The 26,509-nt window shown below is 43.5% G+C and overlaps 1 long non-coding RNA gene across 1 annotated transcript in view; it reads right to left on the reverse strand.

Annotated features, from left to right (window-relative positions):
- Nucleotides 1-1,223: 1,223 nt before the first annotated feature.
- LOC131497515 (uncharacterized) overlaps nucleotides 1,224-26,509 on the reverse strand; it is a 40,575-nt gene continuing 15,289 nt past the window's right edge. The window contains exons 2-3 of the long non-coding RNA XR_009254997.1: nucleotides 19,902-20,031; nucleotides 1,224-2,833 (exon numbers count right to left, since the gene is read on the reverse strand). This is a non-coding gene — a long non-coding RNA (uncharacterized LOC131497515). The remainder of the gene's footprint in view (nucleotides 2,834-19,901; nucleotides 20,032-26,509) is intronic.

Below are 26,509 nucleotides of genomic sequence, written 5' to 3' on the forward strand. Positions count from 1 at the left end.
CAAACAGGAGAGAAACCTCTGCTGTGGAAACAGGAAGAAGGCTGGAGGCTGGCTCTGTTTGGAGGTTTTTTTGCTTTGTTTTTAATGTATTTATGTGATATATAAAACAGCCTTATTGATGTTATATAATTCACTTACCATGCACATACGCCCATATGCCCATTTAAAGTGTACAGTTCAATGGTTTTTACAATATTTAAGAGTTGTGCAAACATCATTACAATCAATTTTAGGACAATTTCATCACCCAAAAAAGAAACACTATGCCTGTTAGCACTCCCCATCCTGTTCCCACCCCCACCTCTTCAGTCCTAGGCAACTACTAATGTACTTCCTGTCTCTATGGATTTACTATTCTGGATATTTGGAATCCTATACCCCCCCCCCAAAAAAAAAAGAAAGAAAGAAAGAAAAAGAAAAGAAAAGAAAAGAAAAGAAAGAAAAGAAAAGGAATCCTACAATAAGTGGTTTCATGTGATTGGCTACTTTCAATTAAGCATAATGTGGTGGGTTTATTTTATTTTGTTAAGTTTTGATTTATTCATTTCAAGAGAGAGAGCATGAGGGGGGGAGGGGCAGAGAAAGGGAGAGACAGAATCCCAAGCAGGCTCTGCACTGCCAACACAGAACCTGATGCAGGGCTAAAACCCATGAACCATGAGATCATGACCTGAGCTGAGATCAAGAGTTGGATTCTCAGCTGACTGAGCCACCCAAGTGCCCCAAGCATAATGTTTTCAAGGTTCATCCATGGTATGGCATGAATCAATACTTCATTCCTTTTTATTGCCAAATAATATTCCATCATATGGATATACTACATTTTGTTGATCCATTCATTAGCTGATGGACATTTGGGCTGTTTCTACTTTTTGGCTCTTATGAGTAATGATGCTATGAAGATTCATGTACAGGTTTTTGTGTAGACATGTTTGCCTTTCTAGTAGGTATGTATCTAGGAGTGGAATTGCTGATTCATGTGGTAACTCTATGTTTAACTTTTGGAGGAATACCAGACTGTTTTTCAAGTGGCTACCCTGTTTTACATTCCCACCAGCTGTTTGTGAGGGTTCCAGTTCCTCCACATCTTCACCAACACTTGTTATTATCAGTTTTTTCCATCCAAGTGAGTATGAAGTGGCATTTCATTGTGGTTTTGCTGATGACTAATGATAATTGAGCATCTTTTCATGTGCAATTGGCCATTTTTATATCTCCTTTGGAGAAATGTTGATTTAGGTCCTTTGCACATTTTTAATTGGGTATTTGTTATTTTTATTGTTGATTGTAGGAGTTTGTTATATATCCTCATAAAGGGCTTATTTTAATCTTTTCGAAATTACGGTTTTCTCAGTCATATGTATACTCATATTAGAGTAGCAATGTGTGAGAGAGAAATACACACACACAAGCAAATGATTTTCAATACCAAGTGAACAAAGATGTGTCCAAACCATGCGGGGAGTGTGGAGAAAGAGGTGATCTCTTTTGTCAAGGAGGGATAATGGTGTGAAGAGAGACTGGGAATTATGGTGGCTTCATGGAGGAGATGATATTTCAGCTGGCCTTGAAGAGTGAGTATGAGCTCGGCAGGTGAGCAAGGAGAGTAAATAGAATGTGCAACATCACAGAGGTTTAAAACGAATAAGGGGGAAAAAAAGAGAAAGAGGGACAGAGAGAGAGGCAAACCAAGAAACAAACTCCTAACTGTAGAGAAACAAACTCTTAACTATAAACTGATGGTTACCAGAAGGGAAGTGGATGGGGGGATGGGTGAAATAGGTGGCGGGATTAAGGAGTGCACTTGTTGTGACGAGCACTGAGTAATGTATAGAAGTGTTGAATCACCATATTGTAGGTCTGAAACTAATATTACACTGTAGGTTGACTAACTGGTATTTAAATAAAAACTTTTAAAAAACCACAGAGGTTTAAATAGGGCATGGTGAGCTCCTCTTTGAATGAATCAATGGATCTCTGTAGGACAGTCTGACTCCAGCCCTTCTTTAGGTTCCGAGTGGGTGTGGAATAGGCTAGGGAATAGAGTTCACCCCAAAGCAGAAGGGTGCTGTTTAAGAGCTCACTCTGATTTTTTAGTGTGCAAGGTCCACGCTGGGCCTGATCCAGCCCACACACAAACTCTCAGATGGTACAGAATTCTACCTCCTGTCAAAGAGTCTGCAAGAGGGACCCGTACCTGTGGAGAGGGGTGGGGTTGGCACCAACAAGGGGATTGGTGAGCGTGGAAGGGAGGGGCCCCAGAAGATGCACCCTGTTTGTTCTACAGCGCTGTTTGTCCTTACATCCTACCTAGTGTCTACACACTTGTAATGAGTAACTACACGAATGACGTCAAAAGCTGAACTCTCGGTGTAAAGCAGGAACTCTTCTTCGGTTCCTAAGTGCCAGACCACATCCCATTGCCCCTGGACCCTTGTCCTCTGGAAGTTGGGGAGAGGCCAACCACAGTTTTTCTGGAAGATCCAGGGGAGCGGCCAACCGGTTGTGAATTTAGTCCCTGCTCCTCTTGTTTGGGTTTGATCCGCTGCCCCAGGTGTGTGTCGCAGTGTGAGAGTGTGGGCTGTCCCTCGAGAAGCCTCCTGATGCAAATCACTGAAAGCCCAACTCAAAACGGCGTACACAGCTGTGAAAGGAATCATCTCGTATAGCAAGAATTCTGGAGGTCAGATGATTCCAGTTAGTTAATTGACCAGCAAAATTGAGTCACTAAGGGCTCAGGTTCTTGCCACCTTACCTTCAGAGTACTGGTTTGTCCTTCTAGGCCAGCTCCCCACACGGTCCTAAGATGGCTGCTGTAGCTCCGTGCTTCACACTGCAGACAGCAATGGCTAGAGTTAGAAAAGCGCTGTGTTTCTCCATTTATCTCTTTACAGAGACAGAAAAGGCTACTTTCTTTTCCCAAAGCCCCCAGCCGACTCCCCCTCGTATCTTAACGCCTAGAATGGCTTCACAACCCTTTGCCTATCAATCACCGGCAAAAAGAACAGACAACCGGGATTGGTTTAGAGTTTGACCAATCAGGATTCAGGCCCTGGGGCTGGAGAGGAGGCGTGGCTCCCCGGAAGGAAGCTAAGATCCCCTGATGCCCAGGTAAAGCTGGGTTCAGTTGGGTGGGCAACTTACAGTGTTTGCCCCACACAGAGCTCTGGTGGGCAAAGCACATGCTTCATTGGCTGTGTGAGAACAAACTTCCATTGGAATTCGCGCATACGTAAATATATTTTACTTTTATGAGCTCTCTTTGGTTCTTTCTGAAAAAAAAATTTTTTTAATGCTGAGAGAGAGAGAGAGAGAGAGAGAGAGCGCACACAAGGGGGGAAGGGCAGAGAGAGGGAGACAAAGGATCAAAGAGCTGAACTGGCTCCGCGCTGACAATAGAGAGCCCAACCAGGAACTCGAACCCACCAGCCGTGACATGACCGGAGCCGAAGTTGGAGGCTTAACCAACTGAGCCACCCAGGCTTCCCTGATGCTCTTTTACATGTTTTTTTTTGTTTTTGTTTTTGTTTTTAGAGAGAGAGAGAGAGAGAGTGTGTGTGTGTGTGAACGCGAGCTGGGGAGGAGCAGAGAGAAAGAGAGGGAGACACAGAATCTGAAGCAGGCTCTAGGCTCTGAACTGTCAGCACAGAGCCTGATGGGGGCTTGAACTCACAACCGCGAGATCATGACCTGAGCCGAAGTCCGACGCTCAACCAACTGAGCCACCCAGGCACCCCAACCCTGGTTCTTTTTTAAAACCCTTCGCTCTTTACTCAGAGTTTGAAGTCTCTCTTTTATTTCTCGAATGTTCCAGCTCTGATCATTTCAATATCCGGTGATTTTGCAAGTCGGATTCTACATTTGGATTCTGTGAGCTCCTGTTTGTGATGCCTTGTTTCCTTGAGTGTTTACTAATCTTCTCAATTTTCATCTCCCTTTTCTTAAAAAAATTTTTTTTAAATGTTTATTTATTTTTGAGAGAGAGAGAGACAGAGTGCCAGCAGGGGAGGGGCAGACAGAGAGGGAGACACAGAATCTGAAGCAGGCTCCAGGTTCTGAGCCATCAACACAGAGCCCAACTCAGGGCTCAGACTCACAAACTGCGAGCTCATGATCTGAGCCGAAGTCAGACGCTTAACCAACTGAGCCACCCAGGTGCCCCTTCATCTCCCTTTTCTGTAGAAATTCTTTGAGTCCAAAGATAAAAGTGGGTTCTTCCAGAAAGGGTCTGTGCTTGATTCTGTCAGGCACTAGAGAACATTATCTTCCAGGGACCACTGTACATCCTCACCTTGAGGTTCTGAAGTTCAGGCTGCAGCCTGTGTGGAACCAGCTTGGGTTTAAGATTTCTTGTGGATGGAGGTAGAGAAGGAGTTCCCCCCATTCTCCGTGCCAAGATTTAAGATAGGCTACTTTCGGGGCACCTGGGTGGCTCAGTCCGTTGAGCATCCAACTTCGGCTCAGGTTATGATTTCATGGTTCATGAGTTGGAGCCCCAGGTTGGGCTCACTGCTGTCAGTGCAGAGCCCATTTTGGATACTCTGTCTCCCCCTCTCTCTCTGCTCCTCACCTGCATTGTATCTCTCTCTCTCAAATAAATAAACATTAAAAAAGAAAAAGGCTACTTTCTTTGTAGACTGCTGGAGGTGAGGGTGGTATTTTATTTTATTTTGTTTTGTTGTATTTTATTTGTTGTGTGTGTGGGGGGGGGGGAGTGGTATTTTAAATTTATCTCTTCCCTGAGGGGTGGGCCTTCAGAACCTCATATTTGTGAGGGATGTCCCATTAAAATCTTGACATTCTGCAGGCCCCAGGGCCTTGCTAGGCCATGAAGTCAGTCAAAGTTATCAGATCTGGCAAAGTGCCTTTGGCACTCTTCTCTGGTCCTTGTCCAGGGATTGTTTACTTCTTCCCAGATCACAGATACATTCAAGAAGACACGTCTCATATTTCATCTGTCATAATTAGCCGTTCTCAGAGGGAGACTCAGTAGGGTTACCCAGTCTGTCATGTTACCAGACATGAAAGCCATTCCTCTAACTCCCAATTTATCAGTTAACAAAAACTGTGAAAGAAAGGTTTAAGGTGAGGGAGTCTTTTGGAAAACTCAATGTTTTTCTATTTTAAATTATATTTCCTAATTTTTTAAGTTCACTTATTTTTTGCAAGAGAGAGAGAGAGAGCACGCGCATGCAGGGGAGGGGCAGAGAGAAAGAGAGACAGAGATTCTCAAGCAGGCTCTACGCTGTCAGCACAGAGCCTGACTCAGGGCTCGATCTCACCAATCATGAGATCATGACCTGAGTCAAAATCAAGAGTTGGATGCTTAACCAACTGAGCCACCCACGCGCCCCTTTAAATATATTTTCTAATCGACAATTGATCCACATGATACAACACTGAAATGGTACCTCAGTACATGTCCTTAAAGTTTCCTTCTCACCCCTCACCCCCTACAGCTCCCCATTTCCCTCCTCTCTCAGAGAGGGGTAGACCTTCAGAACCTCATATTTGTGAGGGGATGTCCCATTAAAATCCTGTCATTCTTCAGGCCCCAGAGCCTTGCTAGACCATGAAGTCAGTCAAAGTTATTAGGTTTGGCAAAGTGCTTTTGGCACTCTTCTCCACACACGTAAATATTCTGTACATCCTTCCTCTACTCTATACCTTTTCAAAAACACAAATAATGGCGTGTTATTCTTCACCTAACAATAGATCTTTGAAATGGTTCCCAGCTAGCACATAAAGAGCTTTTCCACCCTTTTGTATGGTATGTATGTTCACAGTATTCTGTTATATGAATGACATAGCGTTATTTAAGCAGATCCCTATTCATGGGCATGTAGGTTGTTCCAAAGTTTCTAAATAGTGCAGCAGTGAATAACCTGGCACAGATGTCATTTTTGCTGCATGAGTAGGTCTGTGGGATAAATTCATGAAGGGGAATTCCTGGGTCAAAGGCCATGTGCATTTGTAACTTTGATAGAGAGACCAAATTGCTCTCCATAGAGGTTGTAACAGTTTATAACTTTCATCAGCAGTCCTAGTAAATTGTTGATCTTTGTCAGTGGTTAAAAACAATATCCAATAAACAAGAAAAGAGCTTGTTGACACTCTGGAGAAGTAACTAGTAGGCAGAGGGCCTGAGAAAATAGTGTGACCCTTGTTGTTCCAGAAAGCTAATCCATCAAATCAACTTTTGGGATCCCCAAATAGACTGGATTAAAATGGAAAAGAGCAAAGAATCCTAGCAAAAAAAAAATCCTCTCTGACTTAGAAGATTTTTTTTTTAATTCTTCCTTCTAAAACAAATTCTGATAAAGATCCCTAAGCCTCCAAAGTCAGTTGAGTACAGAAAGTTTAACAGAAAGGAATTTCCCTCTTGTCCTGCCCGGAAGAGGGATATTTACAATCTCTGCTCATGGCTAACATGGTATCCTAAGAACTCGTTTCCTTTGTTTTAAATTCCATTAGGTGGGAGAGCATAAGGGATTTTCTAGACCAACACTGTCACAGGATTTTTCTGGGATGCTTAAAATGTTTTGTGTCTAAGTCATCTCATATGGAATCCCCAGTTAGGTGTGGCTATGGAGCCCTGGGAGTGTGGCTAGTGTGACTGAGGGATTGAATTTTTATTTTCATTTTATTTTACTTAATTTAAATTTATTTATTCATTTATTTGTTTAAAAGAGAAAGAGAGAGTGCAAGCAGGGGAGAGGGGCAGAGAGAAGGAGAGAGAGAGAATCTTAAGCAGGCTTCATGCCCAGTACAGAACCTGAAGCGGGGTTCGATCCTGGGATCATGACCTGAGCTGAAATCAAGCCCACTGCTTAACTGACTGCACTAACCAGGCGCCCCCTACTTAATTTAAATTTAAGTACCATATGTGGCTTGTGGCTACCATAGAGGATAGCACGGTTGTAGGAAACTAGTTCAGAGTGTTCTTTTGCTAAGAGAGACCCCCAGGCTTTACTGGGCATGGATGCTCATGACGACAACCTCTGGACACAACTGAGGTTGCTGCTGATAAAAAAAAAACAGGATTGTATAGCATCCGATTTTCATAGAGATAAAAATAAATAAAATGATAAGAGTAGAGGATAGAGGACACCTTGCCCTCATTATCAGTCCACATCCACCCAATCTCTGGGACTGAATATACACAAACAAAATCAGGTGTGTTGGGTCGAGATAAACACTTTGCTGGGAAGGGGAAGTTCGGTAAGAGAGGTAAGGGAGGTGGAAGGCCTGAGCTTTCTTGGATGTCTTGGATGGGTTTTGCTTCACCACTTTGACCCTAATATCACAACAAAATTCCTGAAGGGAGTACTTGCCAGGTACAATTACATGTTATTTTGTTAAATGTCCACAATGGGCTAACAACTGCACTGAACATAGAAATAACAGTCCCCATTCTTCAGAACGATATTACCCGGTAAGGTGGGTTAAAAAATCACCAGGGAGGGGCGCCTGGGTGGCTCATTTGGTTAAGCATCTCACTTCAGCTCGAGGTCATGATCTCACGGTTTGTGAGTTCGAACCCCGCATTCAGCTCTGGGCTGACAGTGGGGAGCCTGCTTCAGATCCTCTGTCTCCTTATCTCTGCCTCTTCCTCTCTCTCTCTCTCTCTCTCTCTCTCTCTCTCAAAAATAAACATTTAAAAAAATAAATAAATTTTAAGAATTAACATAAAATCACCAGGGGAGATTGAGTAGAAGTAAAAGATGTGATGATGGGAAAAAAAAAAAAGATGGATAAATCAATGGTATGTATAATTTTCTCTAATCATGGATTTTTAAATTTTTTTTTCAACGTTTTTTATTTATTTTTTTGGGACAGAGAGAAACAGAGCATGAACGGGGGAGGGGCAGAGAGAGAGGGAGACACAGAATCTGAAACAGGCTCCAGGCTCCGAGCCATCAGCCCAGAGCCTGACGTGGGGCTCGAACTCACCGACCGTGAGATCGTGACCTGGCTGAAGTCGGACGCTTAACCGACTGCGCCACCCAGGCACCCCCATGGATTTTTAAAAACATACATACTTTTGGGAAAGCAAGCTGGTGCAGCCACTATGGAAAACAGTATGGAGGTGCCTCAAAAAACTAAAAATAGAACTACCCTACAACCCAGCAATTGCACTACTAGGTATTTACCCAAGGGATACAGGTGTGCTGTTTCAAAGGGACACATGCACTCCCATGTTTATAGCAGCACTATCAACAACAGACAAAGTATGGAAAGAGCCCAAATGTCCATCGATGGATGAATGGATAAAGAAGATGTGGTGTATATATACAATGGAGTATTACTCAGCAATGAAAAAGAATGAAATCTTGCCATTTGCAACTACATGGATGGAACTGGAGGGTATTATGCTAAGTGAAATTAGTCAGAGAAAGACAAAAATCCTATGACTTCACTCACATGAGGACTTTAGGAGAAAAAAACAGATGAACCTAAGGGAAGGGAAACAAAAATAATATAAAAACAGGGAGGGGGACAAAACAGAAGAGACTCATAAATATGGAGAACAAACTGAGGGTTACTGGAGGGGTTGTGGGAGGGGGAATGGGCTAAATGGGTAAGGGGCACTAAGGAATCTACTCCTGAAATCATTATTGCACTATATGCTAACTAATTTGGATGTAAATTTTAAAAAATTAAAAATAAAATAAAAAAATACATACTTTTGTTTTTACCCTCCTAATTATAGAAATATTTGCTCATTAAGAAAAAATGGAGATGAACATATAAGCACAAAGAAAAGAATTACTGACTGCACATATCCTAAAAATACTTCCTTAACTAACTTCCTAAATCATTATTTTTAATTGTTGTGTCTTGTATCTTATAGATATACTATAATTTATTTGATCAATGTCCTGTTGTTTCTAATTTTTTGCTTTTATAAATAACTCTGTGATAAAATACCATTAGCCATTAAACTTTGAGCACACATCTGATTATTTCCCTAGCCCATTTCCTAGAAAGGGAATTGCGGGATCGATAGGTGTATTAGAGTGTTACAAGGGACAAAAAGCTAAGTGGAACCTAACTGAGTAACAACAGCAAAAGGAAGGCATTGGCCCACATGGCTAGGACCTTGGGGGTGGGGAAGGCACATCTTGTTTCAGGAATGACTGGATCCAGGGGCTCAAACCATGCTGCCTGGACATTGTCTTGCTCTGTCTCTGAGCGGTACTGTCTCCAGGTAAACTTGAACTACAATCCACCACCTTAGCAACCACAGTGGAAAGGAAGCTTTCTTTCCTGATGTTTAAAGCAAAAGTTATGTCCTTTACTGACCTGAGTCTTTTGCTTATCCCTGGGGTGGAGGTGGGGTGAGTGAGATCAGCCCCACCTAAAGCACGTGGACTGTGGGAGAAAGTTGGTGGTTCCTTATGGAAATATCAGAGTACCATTATCAAAAGAAGAGGGGCGGGGGCGCCTGGGTGGCTCCGTCAGCTAAGCATCAGACTCTTTATTTGGACTCAGGTCACGGTCTCATGGGTCATGAGATGGAACCCTGAGTTGGGTCCTGTGCTGACAGTGCAGAGCCTGCTTGGGATTCTCTCTCTCTCTCCCTCTCTCTCTCTCTCTCTCTCTTTCTCTCTCTCTCTCCCCTTCTCTGTCCCTCCCCCACTCACTCAAGGGCTCTCTCTCTTTCTCTCTTTCTCAAAATAAATCAAATACATTTAAAAAAAAGGAAGACGAGGCAGGGATGCCAGGCAGGCATGGTCACTTCCCCGGCAGTGTCCAGGAAGGTTCATCTCCCCAACGGTCATCCTCACCAACAGTCTTTCCTGTTTTCCAGTTAGGTAGGTAACAATGACATCCTGCTTTATTTTGCATCAAAAACTATTTGTTTATTGGCCAGTTGCAATCTTTCTTCTGTGAACTGCTCATTTAAAAAATGAGCACCTTCACCTTCTCATGTTGATTTCTTAGTGTGCACTTGTGTGTTGAGTGTCACACACAAGAATCTGTCTGACCTTTCAGAGCTGCCCGGGCAAGTCTGCCTGGGTCACTGAGGCTTTAGGACACATTTTAAGATCTGCCACGCAAGCCCAGCTCTTGGTGACTGTCAATGTGTTTTATTTGGTTATTTTTCCAGATATCTTGTCAAGTTCCGAAATAAAAATCCCCTTGTCACTCTGATTGGAATTATATTAAATTTATAAATGTATTCAAGGCAAACAGCCTCTTGACAATATCCAGTCCTCCCCCCAAGGCATACTCTTTCATTAAAGGTTTGACATTTTCTGTTTATGTTTTTGTTGCTATTATTAGTATAATACATTTATATAACACCCATTTTATGTAATCTGGGTTTTTTAAACTAACATTTTGAAGCTGTTAATTTTTTTAAGTGTATTTATTTTGAGAGAGACTATGCGTGTGCTTGAGAAGAGGGGAGGGGCAGAGACAGAGGGAGAAAGAGAATCCCAAGCAGGCTCTGGAGCCTGATATGGGGCTCAATCCCACAAACCATGAGATCATGACCTGAGGTGAAATTAAGATTGGGACGCTTAACCGACGGAGCCACCCCAGTGCCCTTCAAAGCTATTGATTTTTATATACTGATAACTGACCTCTTTACTTGTTTTTTATGTAAACGATCATGTGATGTGCAAATAATAAATTCAACACCTTTCTAATAGTCCCGCTTTACTTCTTTTTCTTGCTTTGCAATAACTGGAATTTGAGGACCAATGTTAAGTAGTAATGGTGATAGTTTTTTTTTTTTTTTTTTTTAATTTTTTTTTTTTCAACATTTTTTAATTTATTTTTGGGACAGAGAGAGACGGAGCATGAACGGGGGAGGGGCAGAGAGAGAGGGAGACACAGAATCGGAAACAGGCTCCAGGCTCCGAGCCATCAGCCCAGAGCCTGACGCGGGGCTCGAACTCACGGACCGCGAGATCGTGACCTGGCTGAAGTCGGACGCTTAACCGACTGCGCCACCCAGGCGCCCCATAATGGTGATAGTTTTGACCTAATATTAGTGGGAATACTCTAAGCAGTTTTGAAGATACTAGTTTGGGATAGTTAAAACAAAAAAAGCAGTCTTCTAATTCTTAATATAATAGGGTTTTGTGTGTGTGTTGTTGTTTGTTTTGTTTATTTATTTTGTTTTCAATGTTTATTTATTTTTGAGAGAGAGAGAGACATAGTGTGAGCAGGGGAGGGGCAGAGAGAGAGGGAGACACAGAATGTGAAGCAGGTTCCAGGCTCTGAGCTGTCACAGAGCCCGACATAGGGCTTGAACTCATGAACTGTGAGATCATGACCTGAGCCGAAAATGGACGCTTAACCAACTGAGACACCCAGGGGCCTCTTTTCCTCCCCAACTCTTATTCCGCAGAGAGGTTTTCCTCGGGAGCTATGTTCCCTTCTCTTCATGTCACAGAATATTTTAATGGTTCCTGTGTTGTTGGTTTTTTCTGCCTTTCCACCTTTGAAAATTGAGAGATAAGCATCTTATTAGGCCCTGAAACAAGGTAAATGATGACTCTCTTGGGATCCTGTCACCATCTCCTCCTGTCTACCAGATGCTAAGATGCTCTTCTCCTATCTTAATTTCAAGGTCTCTTTGACCCTCAACCTCACGGAAAAAGGAAGGGCTCAGGGTTATCAGCTCATGAGCAGACACTGTGACCCCAAGTGTTTGATGATGCACCTGGGCCAGCTTTCTCTGAGGCCCGTGAGACTAGCCTGGGGGGCCCCAAGTCCCTGGTATAGCCTCCTTTATTGCTGTACCTATTCTCAGAAAGGGTTCCCCTTCCCCATAGGGGACTCACTTGTAACTATGGGCCTCCTGTACAACTGTTTTTTAAAGGTAAAAGAGATTTCAAATGTAGTGATTACCCAGGTCTATTTTCACCTTTCATTTATGTTCTTCCTAAGTGAGTGGAGGGTGGGGGTGGGGGTGGGGCGGCGCCTGGGTGGCTCAGTTGGTTAAGGGTCTGACTCTTGGTTTTGACTCAGGTCACGATCTCACAGTCCATGGGATTGAGTCCTATGTTGGGTTCTGCACTGGCAGTGCAGAGCCTGCTTGGGACTCTCTCTCTCCCCTCTCTCTCTGCCCCTTCTTGCTCACGCTCTCTCTCTCCCTCCCTCTCAAAATAAATAAACATTTAAAGAAAAGAACATATTAGTGGGATCCAGGATCTCCTATAATTCTTCTAGAACTCTGCTTCCTGGGGAGAAGGCACGTCAGGATATCCTGGACCTCTTCCTTCAAGATGGACTACTTGCTATAGTCCAGTAGAAATTCTTCAACATTCCTTTATTTATTTATTTATTTATTTATTTATTTATTTATCTATAAAAAAAGAGAGAGGTGGGAGGAGAGAGACAGAGAGACAGAGAGAATCCCAAGCAGGCTCCACACTGTCGGCACAGAGCCTGATGCGAGGCTTGAACCCACGAACAGTGAGATCATGACCTGAGCTGAAGTTGGCCCCTTAACCGACAGAGCCACCCAGGCGCCCCTCAACATTTCTGAAATGTGGCATTGATGCTCATTACTGTGTTTTATTCCCTTCTTTCAGGAACTGGGGGCACAAGGTGGGGTGGAATTCGATGTTAGCATTCGGAGTCGCTATCTTATACAAAAGTACTAATCATTTCTTACTTCTTTTTCTTTCCTAACTTACAGAAAAGGTCTTTAGGTTTAAATCATAGCATTAAAGATCTTCATAACATTTTGAGTTCTGAACATGTCTGGAGAAAGGGCCTACTCACATAAATACACTATCCTAACCTAATTGCTTCAGCACACAGGGAGACAGACAGAGTAGCATTGCCTCTATTTTTGTTAAGATAATCTTTGGATTTCTTTACTCCTGTTCTGTTAGGGGGGAAAAAATCAGCTCAGAGAAATCTGAACGCTTCCCAAAAATAATACCCAGCTGAAAATTCCTTTTGCTACAGTTGTCTCAGGAAGCAGAGCAAAAGGCTTTCCATTTCCTAGCAGGTCCCTCGAAGGTCAAAAGCACAGGGAATGTTTTTCAGGCCATCTTGTTTGCTTTTGTTCTCACTCGCCCTCAGATCCCCCTGGGAACGCCAGACTCTAATAAGCAAAATAATCTAAGGAGTGGAAGAAATAGCAGACACCTTTCAGAGAGGATGCACAGCAACCAGAACACTGACCTTGGGTCAGCCCTGCGCCGAGTGGCTGTTCTGAGCTTTGAAAAGTTCCATCTGTTTAGTAACCAAAATCCAGGGGGAAAAATCGACTGCTCCCAGTAAATGCAAATGAAGTGGCATTGCTAGAGAGATCTAGATAAGATGAGGTTTCCGTTGGTAAGCCAAGTACCACACATCAGGCAGAGTCCGCAATGGAGTGGCACATGTGGTTACACGTATGGACTAAGTCACAAGAAGAGTTCCAGAATCCCACGCTGCCACAGGCATCACAGTGGTTTGGGGGTTAATCTAGAAAAGCTTTCTTCGTATTTCCCTTGACGGTCCTTTCCAATACAGTCACTTAACCTTCATGTGCCTCGGTTCCTTGACTGGTCCCACCTGTTTTCTTACTTCCTTCCATAAATTTGCTAAGCAAAAGTTGGAATTGTGAGTTCTGGTCATTTCTGCTTCCTGTTATTGCATAATTTGGAAAACTGAGGGTAGAGGGAGGGAGGAAGGGAGAGAGGGAGTGTGTGCATGTGTGTGTCTGTGTATGTGTGTGTATATCAGATAACAAAAAATCCAACTACCTCTAGCAAAAAGACCATCAGAAGAGAAATGTCAGGGCGCCTGGGTGGCTCAGTTGGTTGAACGTCCGACTCTTGATTTCAGCTCAGGTTCTTGATTTGATCTCATGGTTCGTGAGTTTGAGCCCTGCATCGGGCTCTGCGCTGAGAGCGTGGACCCTGCTTGGGATTTCTCTCTCTCACCCTCTCTCTCTGCCCCTCCCACATTCTCTCTCTCTCTCTCTCTCTCACTCAGTAAATAAATAACTGGAATTGAAATAAAACCTTTAAAAAAATAAATTTTAAAAATGTTTAAAAAAATTTTTTTAAAAGAAAAGAAATGTGTCACCCTGGGATGAGCAGCATAGCTGGTCTACGTGGGTCTCGGTAAGATCTTTATGTTTCCCCCACCCCAATGCATAAACAAGAATATTTTGTTTTGCCATACTCTAGAACATTAATAAGTAAATGTCATCATGCTTGATAATACCAATATGTTACTAAATAAGCATATTTTTAAAATTTAAAGCTAACACTGAAACTTGAAAATATACGTGAAATCAGTTCTGTCCATACAACAATTAAGTGATATTACAATAGCCTGAAGCATGATTTCTTTGGCAAAATCATCCATAAGTTTTGCAAATTTCAGTCGTTTGAGCTACTGTGTTGTAGGAATTCTAACAATTCTAACAATATCTACGATATTGTTGCCCTTCCTTATCTTCCCCCCCCAGACTTCCCTGATAATATGAGTCACCTGAAGAACATAACCGGTGCCTGGATCACCCAGGATCTGGTGCTCAGCATGGCAGAGAGCAATCTGTAATTCTCAACATCCACCAATGCTGGTTAAGCCCCTGTGCGTTTGTCCTTTGTTCTCAATACAAAAGGTGGCTGAGAACAATGCCTTGCAGCGTGTGAGCTGGGCAGGGGCTAGCATTAAAGACGATGCATCCTGGTGGGCAGGGAGAATATTTAGGTAAGAGAGATACCAAGCTGGTTAATTTGTCAAATCCTCCCTCCTACGGCTCAGCGTGAGTCTAAAAGATTTCTGCCTATTGAGCTATCATTTCTCAGGAGGGCTGAACTCCATTTTCCTTTTTTTTTTTTTTAACTTTTTAAATGTTTATTTATTTTTGAGAGACAGAGCACAGGCAGGGGAGGAACAGTGAGAGAGGGAGACACCGAACCTGAAGCAGGCTCCAGGCTCTGAGCTGTCAGTACAGAGCCCGACGTGGGGCTCAAACTCACGAACCATGAGATCATGACCTGAGCCGAAGTCAGACGCTTAACCAGCTGAGCCACCCAGGTGCCCCTGAATTCCATTTTCTTACATCTTCTTTGCGTTTTAATTTGTGGTCCTGGAGGTACCCACAAATTAACAAAATAGCACAGCACTCAAAACAGTTGTGCATGCTGACTGGGAAGGATTTTGCAATACTAAACAATTCAACTCTTCAACTACACCTGTATACAGAATATTCTTTTCAAAGGCACTACGTGGTGTTATTCTAGAAATGCACAGATTTTTTTAAAAATAAAAATAGTTAACAAAATTACGTTGAATTTTCAAAAACAAACATTTTGGCTTTACTTAAGTAATTTCCATTTAACGTTTGATATTCATTTACTAGATTTACATTGCCAGGGTGCCTGGCTGGCTCAGTGGGTGGAGCATGTGACTCTGGATCTCAGGGTTGTAAGTTCAAGCCCCATGTTGGGTATAGAGATTACTTAAAAATAAAGTCTTTAAAAAAATATATTCGTGTTGCCTTTTAATTGTGATAGGTAGTGTTAAGTATTTTAGAAGTAAAATTATTTTGAAAACATGAAAAGTAATTATTTTGATTTTATATTTAGTTTATTTTTTTGACAAACTCTATTCAGGGGTGCCTGGCTGGCTCAGTTGGTGGTGGGACAATGGCAACTCAGGATCAGCTAGATGCCCCCAAGGGACTGGGTCCTGGGTCTTATTGCTACCAAGGAGACTTGGGTAGCAACACATTAACCTAGCAGTCGTGAGTGGGCCTCTGAGTCCCAGATGGGGAGGATATACTAAAGGGTATTTTAGCATCTGCCCATCTATCCTCCTCTGGGGGACTCCCGCTCCCAGATCTAGCCGCTCCTGAATGATCACGTGGTATACCGTATGACCCTGAGTTCCCTGGCCATAACCCACACGGTCAGAGATAGACCTCAGGCCCAAAGGCAACTAATTCCTGGCCTTGTCAGTGACCTATGACTTGTGGCTTGAAAATGTGGGCCATCAGATTCCTCTTTGCAGATACATACCACACACACCCACACCACACACACACCCCACATACCACATACACACACACCACACACACCCATACACACACACACACACACACACACACACACACACACCCCACATGAACCACCCGCACATAGAGGTGGGGCTGAGAAAGAGAAAAAGCTGAGGGGGAGCAGCCTCAGTCTCTGCTCTTCTTCAAACCAACGCTCAGGTTTTCTCCAGGGATAAGCCTTTGATTCTAGGGACCCATGGACCCTTGACTGGACAAGCAGGTACATTAATTGCTCATAATCTAATCCTGAATAATCTGACACTGTTGATGCACAGTTCTTCTATCTTCTATTAGTACTGGCTCAGACATTGGGAAGACTGAATTTCGGTGGGAAAAGAGAATATTTCTGACGACTGACATTTGGTATTTGGACACTCGGTTTAGCACTCAAATTTAGTCTAGAAATTATCATAGCATGCCTTATTTCTAACTCTTTGGTTTGTTTCCCTGTTTTTTTGTTTTGTTTTGTTTTGTTTTTAAATTGGAGGAAAACGTTGAAAAATCCAGCAAACTCAGATTAGAGGTATTGCTAGCCAAGTATTTATTTCAAGTTTAGATTATCAAAATCAATTTTGCTAATTGGATCTTAATATTTTAACATGTTAGAGAAGATTAATTAGGGAGGTTTAAAATAACACTGCTGAAGCCGTCTTGGCTGGAACCTGTGTCCAGCACTGGGCTAGTTAGACAAGTTTGGCCATGGAGTGCGAGGAGGCTCGAGTAGGGGACCTAGAGGAGTAGAGAGCAAGGGAGAGAGAGGATCCCAAGCAGGCTCCTCAGGCAGTGCAGAGCCTGATGTGGGGCGAACCGTGAAATCATGACCTGAGCAGAAATCAAGAGTCAGATGCTTAACTGACTGAGCCACCCCCTTAGTGCAGTGTTGTTGATCTGAGCGCTGGGGAGAGAGGGACTTCTAGAAGATACTGAAAGAGCTGTTGCCCCTAAGAAGTCTGAAACATCAGGGCATAGGCCCATTGTTTTGATGCTCAGGTGACATGAGTGGAGACAGAAAATGGTGCAGGGGTTCCCCCACTACAGCACGTGGGCCTCTGGGCACTGAGGGCAACAGGATCCCTCGGGTACCTCAAGCCTCGTGGGCTGCCCAGGTTGTTTTAAGCTGGTTCACTAGCCTCTGTGTCACGTGACCTTGCTTTGTCCACAGTCTACACATCTAAATGCTTGTCCAACTTGTTCTTTATTTTTTTCAGCTCCTACTGTCACACATGTCCCAAAATATTACTTCTCTACTTACTGCTGTGATCTCTTATCAGCCTCCCTGCTGCCGTTCATGCCCTCCTACACTCCATGTTCACAATAATAACCAGCAGGAACTTTTAAAAATGGAAACCTCCCAGGGTGCCTGGGTGGCTCAGGCAGTTGAGCATCTGACTCTTGAATTCAGCTCAGTTCATGATCCCAGGGTTGCGGGATCTACACTGAGCATGGAGCCTGCTTAAGATTCTCTCTCTCTCTCCCTCTCTCTCTCTCTCCCTCCCTCCTTCCCTCTCCCCCACTCATGCCCTCTCTCTCTCTCAAATAAAAAAAATAAAAGTAAAAATAAAAATGGAAACCTCCCCTTAATATTCCAATGTCTTCCTGTCTTCCTGTCATCCTTAGCAGGAACTGAAGCCCTCACCCTGGTCTATAAGCCCCGTGTGGTCAGGCCCCTGCTGAGCTCTCCCATATCACCTGCTTTAGCTCCTTGCTGGTTTCACTCCATCCACAATGGGCTTTCCTTCTCTTTCTCAAATACCCTGAGCTCCCTTCTGCCCCAGAGCCTTTGTGGAAGCTAGTCCAGCTGCCTAGACTCCTCCTTATATCGACTCAAATCCTACTTCTGTCGTTAAGCCTCTTGTGACCTGTCTAAAGTGGCCTGCTCCCTGCTGAAGCCACTTTCTATCACCTCACTGTGTTTTATTTTTTCATTAAATGTGTCACCATCTAGAATCTCCGTGTGTCTCTTTCTCATGTGTTTATTTCCTATCTCTGTCCAGTACAATGAAAACTTCATGACAGCAGAGATTTGCTGCTGTATTGCCAGTACCTAGAAAAAGTTTCGGGGCCACAAGAGGTGGTCAATAAATATGCACTGAAAGCACAAATAAGTGAACTCCCTCTTATGTCTATTTCCCACTGGATGCTAAGCCTGCGTGTCTGCATTTTTGCTCCTCTGGCTGTGGAGTTTCCCTCTTCACTTACACTTCCTTCTGGCAATTCTTTTTTTTTTTTTTTAAGAAGAAGGTTACATTTTAAGTTTATTTATTTATTTTGAGAGAGGGAGAGAGCATAAACATGAGCAGGAGAGGAACAGAGCGGGGGGGAGAGAGAGAGAGAGAGAGAGAGAGAGAGGGAGAGGATCCTAAGCAGGCCCCATGTTGTCAGCGCAGAGCCCAACACCGGACTCAATCCCACAAACCCTGAGATCATGACCTGAGTCAAAATCAAGAGTCAGATATTTAACCAACTGAGCCACCTAGGCACCCCCAATAAATAAGCTTAAAAAAAAAAAAAAAAAAGAACAAAGCCGAAATGCTGAGGGAAGTAGAAATGGAATACCAGAGGGTCTAGGAGGCACAGAGAATGACATCAGAGCCTGGTCCTAAAACAAAGTCTTTGAAAACAACCACCACTACTGAGGCGTGTACAGTATCATCCCATTTATGGGAGGGGCACCTGGGTGGCTCAGTTGGTTGAGCAGCCTGAGCATCCTGAGAATCCGACTTCGGCTCAGGTCATGATCTCACGGTTTGTGAGTTCAAGCCCTGCGTCGGGCTCTGTGCTGACAGCTCAGAACCTGGAGCCTGCTTCTGATTCTGTGTCTCCATCTGTCTGCCCCTCCCCCACTCGCTCATGTGCATGCTTTCTCTCTCTCTCTCTCTCTCTCAAAACTAAATAAACATTTAAAAATTTAAAAAAAAAAACAAAGGGGAGAAAAACAAGCCCATATGTGAGTATATTTGTCTAGGCAAAGGCTGCAAATATATACACTAGGAGGTTAATTGTGGTTATCTCTGGGTAGTGGGACTACGGATGTTTAAAAATATTATTTTTGCTTATCTAAATTTTTAACTTTCTACCATCAACAAGAGTTAGTTTTGCTTATCTAAATTTTTAACTTTCTACCATCAACAAGAGTTAGTTTAAGGGGGAAAAAAGCATTTTTATTTTCAAATGTGTGGCTTTTGAAATCAGGCTGGGAAACTTCTCAAATGCTTCACATTTTTAAATGATGCAAAATGTTCCCAGTTACATTTCAAACCTCTGATGTGGCAGTTATAGCCCTGCTGCAGAAGTGGAAACGCAAAATTTGTGAGATAAGGTCATTTTTTTTTCTTTTTTTAAATGGCTATTTATTTTTCAGAGAGAGAGATAGAGAGACAGTGTGAGCGGGGGAGGGGCAGACAGAGAAGGAGACACAGAATCTGAAGCAGGCTCCCAGCTCTGAGCTGTCAGCACAGAGCCCGACATGGGGCTTGAATTCACAAACTTCGAGATCATGACTTGAGCCAGAGTCGGAGGCCCAACTGACTGAGCCACCCAGGGGCCCAGAGATAAGGTCATTTCTGACGAATTATTCACGAAGCCCCATTATGTCGAAGGGCCTCTGAAGTCCTCTCAAATTCTAGAAGTTCCATCTGTGAGCTAAAACCTTCAAGCGGTTGCCCTCGTCATCTCTGAGCCTGCAACTAAGTGGAAAGGATTGTGCTTCCTGTCGTTCTCAAAATGTGGGCTGAAGGAGTCACTTGGGAGGGTTGTAAAGATGCAGAATCCTGAGGTGCACACCACACTATGCTGACCCCGGGTCACTAGGGGTAGCGCCCACAATATGACTTTTAAACAACCCAGTTAGGTGATTCTGGGACACACTCACCTGGGAGTCACTGTGTTGTTTCTGGCCAAATATGCTTAGTTCCTGTCCTGGACAGGCCTCCTGGGACCCTCACATCTGATCAGCTGATTTCCACTTCAGCTCCACCTCTGCTCCCAAGACTGGTCATAACCTTAGACAGAAGAGAACATGACTGGTATGTAACTGGCATTAATCTCGTTTTGTTTCAAGTAACTACACGTCCTTTGCTTTTGCAAGTCTAGTCTCTCTTGGGAATCTGAGCATTGCCCCTGAATCTTGGGCCTTCATGGTGTCTGTGCTATCTGGAGACTCCTCCCCTATTACGTCCCACCCAGGAGTCCTACTGTCTTGCATTGCCTGCTTCCTTGGAGATTCTGCTAATTTGATGACTATCCTCCAGACTAAACCTTCTTTATCTGTGCTCTTATGCAGATCTTCCCCTCTTCCCCACTGGTTCACCCCTACTCATGGACTTTTTCTGTGCTGGTGACTGGGTTTATTTCTAGATGCAAGTCCCATTCTGCTGACTGGATCCCAAAAGATGATGTGAAGGAGATTGGCTGTAATGACTTAGGTTTCTCTTGGGCTGATTCCTCCAAGTTCAACAATGGAGGTTGAATTCATTGGGTCTTATCATTAAGACCTTGCAGTTGTGTCTAATTAGTCTTAGATTAGGATTTTCTGGAAGAAAGAGAACAGGACGAAGAAGAGGAAGAAGAAAAAGAACAAGAAGAAGGTGGAGGAGGATAAGGAGGAGAAGGAGGAGGAGGAGGAGGGGAGGAGGAGGAGAAAGAGGAAGAGGAAGGAAAGGAAGAAGGGGATTTTCTGGGTATTATTTTATCTGTACTTATCCTGTTCTCATCTCTTTATAAAATTTTGACTATTACATTCATTGAATTTATCCTCTTGAATAAAAATAATCTGTAGAAAAGCATTTATTACTATAATGTCTATGTCACATTGAAAATCCAAAAGGTGTTTGTTTTGTTTTAAAGGTCAACTCAATCAGGGCACCTACGTGGTTCAGTTGGTTAAGTATCTGACTTCAGCTCAGGTTATGATAGCACAGTCGTGAGTTCTAGTCCTACATCAGGCGAGCACAAGCCCCGCTTCTCTCTCTCCCTCCCACTTCTCTGCCCTCATGGGATTCTCTCTCTCTCTCTCTCTCTCTCTCTCTCCCAATCTCTCTGTCCTTTGATCACTTGCACCCTCCCTCTCTCTCTCTCTTTCAAATAAAATAAAAGTCAACTTAATCAAAGTCTACTACTTTTGGAGTCACTAGCTTCTTCGAAATCACTGTAACACTTAAATATGGCTAAAACTCAAATATAGACATTTTGTTCTTTGCAAAGTAATAAATTTCCAACTTGCCAAATGAACTTACCAAGAGCAAAATTTAGGTTTTTTTCCTACAAAAATACAGCACACTAGAATTACCAATACTAGAAAGTTGTTACACGTGGCTCAGTCAGTCAGGCATCTGACTCTTGATCACAACTCAGTTCTTGATCTTATTGTTGTGAGTTCAAGCCCTGAGTTGGGGCTCCACTTAAGAGAAGAGAAAGGAAGGGCACCTGGGTGGCTCCGTCGGTTGAGCGACCGACTTCAGCTCAGGTCATGATCTCATGGTTTGTGAGTTCAAGCCCCGTGTCGGGCTCTGTGCTGACAGTTCAGAGCCTGGAGCCTGTTTTGGATTCTGTGTCTCCCTCTCTCTCTGCCCCTCCCCTACTCATGCTCTGTCTTTCTCTGTCTCAGAAATAAACATTAAAAAAAAATTTTTTTAAAAGAGAAGAGAAAGGAAGGGAAGGGAAGAGGAAGAGAAGAGAATAAGAGGAAAGAGAAAAGAAAAGAAAAGAAAAGAAAAGAAAAGAAAAGAAAAGAAAAGAAAAGAAAAAAGTTCTTAGAAAATTTTAGAGTTCTGAGGTATGGCAGATTGGGTTTTTCAAAGATGGCATGCCCTCCCCCTTCAAGAGGTATTGTCGAATTCCCCCTCCCCTTAAATCTGGGCTGGCCTTCCTGACTTCTTGAACAATAGAATTTGGCAGAAGTGAAATTCTGAAACTTTCAAGGACAGGTATAAGAAGCTTTGCATTTCCACCTGGCTCTCTTGCAAGGCACCCTCTAGGGAAAGTCAGCCACCCTGTAAGCAACTTAACTCCCCTGAGACAGCCATGTGGTGAGGAAGCCCAAGCTAGGCCCCCAAAGGAGATGGTGCTACTGCCCAGCCCCGAGCTGTTCCAGCCATGCCAGCTGGGTACCAGACACGTAAGTAAAAGAACCATCTTGATCATGAGGTAACAAGAAATCAAAGCATATTTTGGACAGTTTTCCTGTTGTTCTTCCCAGTTAGAGATCTGTGTCAAATTACACCACCACGGGAAGTTATGGCCTTGATGAGAATCCTGACTCTCTGTGCACAGCACATTTTTTCAGCTGAAGTGTTTTGATATGTGTTTCCAGCCCCTTCAAGAGTCTCTGTGCTGAGCCACTCCTGGTTGGCTTGACAGAAGCTGTTTCTGCACATCCAAGGCTGGTCGTCAGGGGGTTTCAGATGCCAGTGAACATCATGGCCTGGAAACTGCTAGCCAACCTTCCACAACAGGCATCCACCTTTGCGTTGGCCCTTCTAGGGTTCTCCTCTGCTTTACCATTAGCCATTTTGAACTCTGCTGAAACTCAAACCACAAAGCAGAGAAAGGGCCAACTGAACACCCAGAAGAAATCCCACTGGACTAGGAAGATTCCTGATACTCTGATTGAGATCATGGAGAGGCTATCTTTTTTTTTTCCTCCTTTTTTTTTTTTTAAACTTGTTTTATTTTTTATTTTTTTAAGATTTACATCCAAATTAGCATATAGTGCAACAATGATTTCAGGAGTAGATTCCTTAGTGCCCCTTACCCATTTAGCCCACCCCCCCTCCCACAACCCCTCCAGCAACCCTCAGTTTGTTCTCCATATTTATGAATCTCTTCTGTTTTGTCCCCCTCCCTGTTTTTATATTATTTTTATTTCCCTTCCCTTATGTTCATCTGTTTTGTCTCTTAAAGTCCTCATATGAGTGAAGTCATATGACTATTGTCTTTCTCTTAGCATAATACCCTCCAGTTCCATCCACATTGTTGGAAATGGCAAGATTTCATTCTTTTTGATTGCTGAGTAATACTCCATTGTATATATATACACATCTTATTTATCCATTCATCCATCGATGGACATTTGGGCTCTTTCCATACTTTGGGTATTGTTGATAATGCTGCTATAAACATGGGGGGGGGCATGTGTCCCTTTGAAACAGCACACCTGTATCCCTTGGATAAATGCCTGATAGTGCAATTTCTTGGTCGTAGAGTAGTTCTATTTTTAGTTTTTTGAGGAACCTCCATACTGTTTTCCAGAGTGGCTGCAACAGCTTGCATTCCCACCAGCAGTGCAAAAGAGATCTTTCTCCGCATCCTTGCCAACATCTGTTGTTGCCTGAGTTGTTAATGTTAGCCAACTTTTCTTGTGTTTTCTTAAGTAGAAACCAGCACAGGGCTTGAACTCACCATCCTGAGATCAAGACCTGAGCTGAGATCAAGAGTCAGATGCTTAACTAACTGAGCCACCCAAGCACCCCTAGAAGCATTTCTTTCAGCTCTATCTGGCTTTACCTCTTGGGATTACATGTTGAGGATTCACCAGAGCCATGAAAGAAACAAAAAGAAAAATACTAATTTCCTGATTCAGAAAGAACTACAGAGGCATCACCTGATGCTTCTATTCCCACTGGTCTAACACAAACAACTTTGTAAAGTAATATCCTCTTGCTGGTTAAACTGCTGTCAGCTGAGGAGGCTGGGCTGTTAAATTTTCAGGAGAGGGGTGTCGAATTAGTGGCTTCATCCTTTTTTTTAATTTCTTTAGCCTTATCCTTTAGCCACTACTTGAGGCAGTTGGTAAGGATAAGGATAACCTCAGGGATACTTTTTGCCTCAGTTGGTTAAGTGTCTGACTTCGGCTCAGGTCATGATCTCAGGATTTGGGAATTTGAGACCCACATCTGACTCTGACAGCTCAGAGCCTGGAGCCTGCTTCAGACTCTGTGTCTCCCTCTCTCTCTGCCCCACCCCCACTCGTGCTCCGTGCCCCCCCCCCCTAAAATAAATAAACATTGAAGAAACAATTTTTTAATACAAATTAAAAAAAAAAAAAAAAAAAAAAACAACCTTCATTCCTAGCTGCTAACAGTATCCACCGGGAAGACTGTAGCAAATAGAGGCAATCTCTAGCCAGCAGTTTCTTGGCTTGGGGACTCAGCTGGTTGGTGAGTAAAGCAGTAATGGAGTTGGGAAAAGTGGCCTCCTCCTCCAACTGTCCGAAGCCAAATAATTTCCGAAAATCGACACCCAAGCTTGCTCACCTTGGGGACTACTCCTTGCTGCATACATTGAAACTTTCATTCATCAGAGCAAGAGAATGCTAGGGAGTGAGAACTATTATCATCTTGCCTTGTTTTTCTAAGCCTCTGTTAACAAAGCCCCTAAAGACGGTACCACATTTTAAGGGTGCCAGTGTAAATATTTAAACGCAATTACACAGCATGCTCTTCTAAAGAAGCATGTCTTGCATTTGAAGACAGGTCAGGGGCGCCTGGGTGGCTCAGTTGGTTAAGCGTCCGACTTCAGCTCAGGTCATGATCTCACGGTTCGGTCCGTGAGTTTGAGCCCCGCGTCGGGCTCTGTGCTGACGGCTCAGAGCCTGGAGCCTGCTTCGGATTCTGTGTGTGTGTCTCTCTCTCTGCTCCTCCCCCACTAACGCTCTGTCTCTCAAAAATAAATAAACATTAAAAGAAAAAATTAAAAAAGAAAGAAAAGAAAAGACAGGTCAGCTTAGAAAGTCTAAAGAGAAGCATGTCCCTGTGTCATGATGAAACACAGCAGGCATACAACGCACCGCGTTATGTGAAAGCAAGCAGGTACCACATATTAAAAAGAAAACAATGTGCTGGTTCATGGCATCCTGGATAAGAATTTTAAACAGAGTTGGTTTTAGCGAGTACAATGAAACAACTCAGGAACATATGCAGAAAAGTGTTTGCTACTCTTTTGCCTCCCCTCCCCCCCCACCCCCCTCTCCCTGCCCCCCCCCCCCCACCCCAAGCAGGGATGAATGGAAATTCTGGCTATCATAGAATTTGGAGGTTTTCCATAAGCGCCTGCTGCTGTTCTTTTCTCTTCCCATCCCCAAATAAATGGGACTACTTTTTTTTTTTGAGAGAGAGAGAGAGAGAATGAGAGAGTGGTGGAGGGGCAAAGGGAGGGAGAGAGAGAGAAAGAGAATGAGAGAGAGAGCGGGGGAGGTGCAGAAAGAGAAAGAGAGAGACAGAGAGAGAGAATCTTAAGAGAATCTACACTCAGCACAGAGCTGGATGTGGGTCTTGATACCACAACCCTGAGATCATGACCTGAGCTGAAATCAAGAGTCAGACACTTAACCGACTGAGCCCCCCAGGCGCCCCAGAAGGGTGAGCTCTTTAAATCTAGGAGTCTAGTATCGGTATGCAGTTAACGTTCCTCATGCTCCATAAGGTGAACAGTACATGGATAAACGAAAACACTGGTTCCTTTTTTTGTTTTAAGATTTTATTTTGTTAAAAAAAATTTTTTTTACTGTTTATTTATTTTTGAGAGAGAGAGAGGGACAGAGCGCGAGCAGGGGAGGGGCAAAGAGAGAAGATGCAGAATCCGAAGCAGGCTCCAGGCTCTGAGCTGTCAGCACAGAGCCCAACGCAAACTAGAATCCATACACTGCGAGATCATGACCTGAGCCAAAGTCAGACACTTAACCGACTGAACCACCCAGGTACCCCTAAAGATTTTATTCTTTAAGTAATCTCCACACCCCCACATGGGGCTCGAACTCACAATCCCGAGATCAAGAGTCATGCACTCCATTGATTGAGCCAGACAGTCATCACTGAAGACACTGGTTCTAGAGGAAGGTATTGCTGAGGCTAGAAAACCTATACAGGACAGTTAGAGAAATGGTGTGAGGAATCTCTCCCTGCCCCCAGGACTGATGAATCCCTAATGGTATTCATTACAAAAAGTAGAAAGACTCAGAGATAAGGGTCTGCAGAAGCAGAGTTCACTGACATAGAATGATCGAGTAATACATTAACACAGGAAGATGAACTCACTGAGAAACTGAGCCATGTGGCTGAGCCCTGCCAGAACACCCCCACCCCCACTAAAACAACCCAAACAAACCAGGAAGGCAAGAAAAATGGGGGCACATCTTAGGAGCCAGAGAAAGGATCTGTGAGATCCTGTTTGTCAACAGCATAAACACTGGAAATCTATTTTTAAAACTTCCTGAAATTTAAACATCTGTCTCTGCCTTTGTGACACAATTACTATAATTCTTTGTTATCCAGTTTTCATACAAGGTACCAGACTGGGAGAGAACCATTTTACAAGTTAGATGGATTTCCTTTATGCAGTTTACAGCTTTGTGGTGCCTGGGTGGCTCAGTCGGTTAAATGTGGACTTCAGCTCAGGTTGTGGTCTCACAGTTCGTGAGTTCAAGCCCCGCATTGGGATCTGCGCTGACAGCTCAGAACCTGAAGCCTGCTCCCGATCCTGTCT

This window comes from Neofelis nebulosa, chromosome 16 (assembly GCF_028018385.1).
Source record: "Neofelis nebulosa isolate mNeoNeb1 chromosome 16, mNeoNeb1.pri, whole genome shotgun sequence".
Taxonomy (NCBI): domain Eukaryota; kingdom Metazoa; phylum Chordata; class Mammalia; order Carnivora; family Felidae; genus Neofelis; species Neofelis nebulosa.